Source organism: Oncorhynchus clarkii, chromosome 29 (genome assembly GCF_045791955.1).
Source record: "Oncorhynchus clarkii lewisi isolate Uvic-CL-2024 chromosome 29, UVic_Ocla_1.0, whole genome shotgun sequence".
Classification (NCBI taxonomy): domain Eukaryota; kingdom Metazoa; phylum Chordata; class Actinopteri; order Salmoniformes; family Salmonidae; genus Oncorhynchus; species Oncorhynchus clarkii.
In genome coordinates, this window is record NC_092175.1 from 28,420,951 (window position 1) to 28,426,950 (window position 6,000).

Genomic DNA, 6,000 nt, shown 5'->3' on the forward strand with positions numbered 1-6,000 from the left:
ATCATCAAAATAAAGCTTTTCTCACACACAAACAGTACATACAGTACATACACACACAAACACATACATACAGTACATACACACACAAACACAGACATACAGTACATACACACACACAAACACATACATACAGTACATACACACACACACACACACAAACACATACATACATACAGTACATACACACACACACAAACACATACATACAGAACATACACACACACACAAACACATACATATAGTACATACACAAACACATACATATAGTACATACACACACACAAACACATACATACAGTACATACACACACACACACACAAACACATACATACATACAGTACATACACACACACACAAACACATACATACAGAACATACACACACACACAAACACATACATATAGTACATACACACACAAACACATACATACAGTACATACACACACACAAACACATACATACAGTACATACACACACACAAACACATACATACAGTACATACACACACACAGATACATACATATAGTACATACACACACACAAACACATACATATAGTACATACACACACACAAACACATACATATAGTACATACACACACACAAACACATACATACAGTACATACACACACACAAACACATACATATAGTACATACACACACACAGATACATATGGGGACTATATGGTTTAGGTCTGTGTGGCGGCTCCCACTTCTCTCCTTCCACCTACAGCCCACAGTCCCTAGGGGACATGGTCAGCGAGGTGAATTCTCCAAACACATATCATGCTTCAGGCCTATGTAAGGTAGAGGGGAAGCTGCAGAGAATAGTGAGTCACTACCACTGGATGAAATGTAATCATAATGTGACTGATGCAGCGTTATAAAATATTCTCTATGGACATTCTCATGTATTGCTTACAGGGGTCAGCCTCAGTGAGCCACAGTAGCTCATTGACCTGTCATGATATATTGTCAATTAGTTTTTTGTTTGCTGTTAAAGTGCTTTGAGATTCTATGAAAAGCACCATAGAAGTTTAATGAATTATTATTTTGATTTATAACTTGCATAGTATTCTGACACATCATCAGCTCAGACTGACTTCTAATATAGCTAATATAGACAACATTTATATAGTAACACTTTCATCTGTTAATTTTGTCAACCATGTTCTATCTATAGTAAATATTCTGGACTTTAGTCGGTAGCCCTTTCCTGCAGTCAAATGACCTAGTGGCCTCATGGGTGTTATTAATATTTGTCATAATATCATAATTAATTAACATTATTTCAATAAACCTGATCCAGTGTTTCTAAGTCAAACAGTTTTGTTATATTTCAGTCTTCTGTAATGTATATAAAAAGTCATATTGGGATGCAAACTTAAAATTGAATATATTTCAACTCTATATCTGACATGGTACAGGTGTCCTCTTTTTGTTAAGCCCATAATCATGTGTGTGAGGTGTATACTCTTGTTTCAAAGTAGATGTGTTTAAGACTACCCAGAAACACTCTGTGTGACCCTGATTCAGCCCACTGCAGTACAAGGTTAATGGATGTTTTCTGATGAAAGCTTTGACCCTTGTGTTAATTTCTTCATGAGATTGTGATACTCGTTTGAGGTCTGATTTAGAAAAGGCTACTTATTTTTCAATATGATCATTTCCCGTGTTGTCTCATTCCCATTCTATAGATTTTGGTTGAATTTTGTGTAACTTATGATTTGCATAACAAGGGTTGACTGTGGATAGGAAAACGCATGTTTTGTTCAACATACCACACTGCAGGCTACAAATCATTCGAAACGTTGTTCAACTGTTTTACACATCCACATACATAAAGCAGGGGTGAAGGAGAGGCAGATGTCATGCTAAAATATGTTGTGCTCAAGTCATACAGCTTGTGGGTGAAAGTAATGTCGTTGCGCTGGACTTTTCCCATGTGTTTCCAGAGTGTTCTGTGACTGTTACACAGATGACTTGCCCTGAACCCAACAGGCAGTATGTTCTCAACCATCTCTCAAAACAAGACTACGTTCAAAGGAGAAACGCCTTTCGATTGGATAGAATGTGTTAAAAACAAAAACCATGTACAATGTATCAAACATATGCATGACAGTCTGTACGTGTGGAAGTCTGCAACCTTCAGTAATGATATTTATCATATTGAAATCTAAGGCTTAGTCTTGTATCAGTGTTTCAGTTGCTCACTAAGATACTGTGTAGTATAAAGCTCTGTTGAAGCTGAGGATTTTCATTCTAGCAGGTTGATAACTACAGAAAGGACACCTAATCATCGTAAAATCATATATATATAAGGAATATATTTGTATATGAAGACGTACATAGTAAATATATTTATGCTAATTAACACATACAATATAAGACATATACATGTTATATATGACATAGCCTATACAGTGTCATAACAAATGTTGATGGGTAGAAACCAGTAGACAAACAAATAGACAAATTAATAAAATGTTTAAACTAAGGGCAAATACTCTAATTATTCCCTAAAATAATAGTATTAAGTTGTGAATTTCTGTAGATATTGTGAATACAACTGAAATAGAGAGTTCGTGGACTATAACTAAGTCAGGTTAGTACTTTTTGGTATTGATCAGCTCTGAAGCCCCTTCAATGCTATGAGACATTGACATTGGTGATGCGTGGCTTTGCAGCAAGATCAGTACCTTGCGTGTACTTTTCATACCTAACTCTGAATGACCGGATGCCTTGTCTGCAATTGATGCTGCTGTACATACTGTACCCTGTCCTCCTGTGATTTAACTGCATGTCCCAAAGCACTGAGGGAGTGGAGACTGCCTCCACACAGAGAGCTCCCAGATGACTATGGACTCTGGCAGTAGGTCTCTGTATTGGCCGTGCTAGTCGTTGCAATCCCATGTTGAAGCATCTATCCCGTTACTCTCAATGACAGGACCCTGTATGTTAAAGAGCCCTTTCTCCTTTGTCTGCTCACTGCTCAGAAAATTGTAAATGACAGTTGGGATTTCAAGGACATTGTATGTAGACTTGTGTATTAAGTAACCATACAAAAGGGTGAGGGGGAAAAAACCTTTAAACAGCAAAAAAATGAAAAAAATCTGCCCGAGTCATCTGGTGAGTTTTGACATGTGTCTCATTGAAACATAAATCTTGCGCCTCTTGGTGGTTTCCTCTGTCATTTGGACTGTACTCTAGCGCATGCTATTCATTTTGTTAGTGGTGTTCGCACTGTGATTCAATGCAAAAAGAAGGACGGAACAAGGAAATCCCATATGGGACAAGGCACCGACTGCACAATCTGTGTTGGCATTCTTGATTGCACCAAGGAACAGTCACCTGACACTTGGAGTGTCTTTTCTGTGATGTACTGCATACAAATACAAGGACAGCAGATGGAGACTATAGATATTATACAGGAGTGTCCACACATTTTTATTTAGTGGAGAAGGGAGCGGGTGATGTGAATCACCCCACAGCAGAAATATAGTCACAAGTCAATGATGATGAAATGTCTGCCTCAATATGTACCGTTTATGATTTGTTGCCTCAACCATTCAGTATATCTCCAGTATTTCCAGATTATTTGTTGTGCCAAATGACCTTTTCGAAAAAGAGTAGAGAAATTATGTGCCCAAGGATATTTCATAGTTTCATGTTTTGCTCTCAGAGAGATTTGGTTTGACATTAAAAATATCTGAAGGGCGTTAATTAAGACACAATTTGATAAAGCAGGCGAGTTGTGTGGGAGATTACATTTGCATAGCCAGACCCTGACCTGTTTAACATGCATCGAGGCGTTGATGATGGACATTCTCCATATTATGCGTCAACAGCTGACCCATTCGCATCAGTAAATGATTTAATGGCAGGGGTAAAACACTACTCGATAGTGCGTCATTTCAGATGCTCAGACAAATTATTGCTTAGGATAGTCAAGTGACTCTACCATGGATCCTGCACAAGGATCTGTCAACTACAGTTTGGAACTGTGCACAAACAGTATGTTGTCAGACAAGACAAACAGAAGGTCAAAGTCATTCTCTGGTGGTTCACTTCCTGTTCAGTATTGAATTGTATAAGGAGGTGGACCATCTAGTCCATTATATTTAAAGCCAAATAACCTCTTTTTTTTCTTTGCACGCATTAAATAAAAGAAGGATGTGTGGAAAATGTGCCATGAATATCTGAGGTTCTACTGTAGAATAGTTTGGACTATAAAGTGGCTAGGTTGCTTTTCCTTGCTATGATAAAAGATATGATCAATTATACATTAAGTATAAGAGTTTTATTCATAACCACAGTTTTCTGACTGTACTAAGTTTGGATTGGTGTACTGCACTGTGAATGCTGCACTATCCCTGTGACCCCAAAGTTAATTAAGCCAAGCACATTTTACATCTTTCATCACAGTGACCTAGTTTCAGGAAACAGTGAGCTTGCATATTTAACCTGTGTGGAAACCTGCGGCTTCTTCTGAATCTTATGTGGCACTGTGCTCTGTCCTGCTGTATTAAAGGATGCAATGATCAAATACACAATTATTCAACTGATCAGTAGCCAGCATATCTGATGTGATTTGATCTTATTGTTGATATGAAGGCAGAGTGTCTGCGAGGGGGGTTATTTGACGACTCGCTATGTTGCTGTTTTTTTTTTTAAAGACTACGGCGTAATGGTGACGTCAATCTGTCAGAGGTGGAGTTGTTTTTTTGTAGAACCCTGACTGAAAATGTTGATTTTTCTCTGTTGTGAAGGTTTGTTTGTGGGGCTAATGACAATACGGAAATTATGTTTTTAACCTACCTTTGTCTAGGTTTTGCTGTTCTTTACGTTGAATAAAGACACAGTACTTTAATTTGGCGCTTGGTATTCAATTGTCAATGTGAAAGTGATTAAATAAACAATTGAATGCAGTAACCCCATTCTACTTTTTAGTTGCTGACATTAGTATTCAAAGTTGAATATGCACTTCATATAGGCATAACGCATTAGCTATGCTCAATATGGGCCCTTAACTGAGGGAGTCTCCATGTTTGCTGTTGGAAAGAAGTGATTGAGTGTCTAGACCGATGAAATATGTATTATTGCGATGTCCTATTCTTTTTGAGCCCAGTGCGTACACTGTCTTCAGAATGAGCAGCACTGAGTATCTGTGTGCTGGGTGTATGGACCTAATCCATCTTTAAAAAGGTGTGGACCTTCTGAATCCTCTTTGGCCATCACTCATCTCAAAGAAATCCAATCAAACAAGCAGTAGCACGATCTGACTGTTTTTCAATCATTACCAACTGCAATACTTGGTCATTTTACATTAAGTAAAATTGTGTGATTTGCTTGAGCTCTTTAAAAGCATTTTTTGTGGTAGTTGAAGAAGTTGACTTAAATGAACCAGGTAATGCCCAGTCAGAAGTTTCATCATTAAAAGAGAAACATAAATGCTCATACATGAGTTCATGTTAGAACAAATACCATATACGTGAACACTATTTATATTTCCTAACATAAATATGGTAATGCCGTGACATACTGTACTCCTTTTTATAAACTGGGTGGTTCGAGCCCTGAATGCTGATTGGCTGACAGCCGTGGTATATCAGACCGTATACCATGGGTATAACATAACATTTATTTTTACTGCTCTAATTACGTTGGTAACCAGTTTATAATAGCAATAAGTCAACTCGGGAGTTTGTGGTATATGGCCAATATACAACGGCTAAGGGCTGTATCCAGGCACTCCGTGTTGGGTCGTGCTTAAGAACAGCCCTTAGTCATGGTATATTGGCCATATACCACACCCCCTCGTGCCTTATTGCTTAAATATTCTCCTCTTCAACAGCATGAGATGTTTCAGTATTTTGTTACAAAATAATATTTGAAGGTACTGTATATCCATATAGAGTATGTAGGGTTTGAGTAAGCACCAGGTCCCTGAGTGTCCGTGTGTTTTCATGCGTGTCTCTATGGGCGCGTGTGTGTCTGTG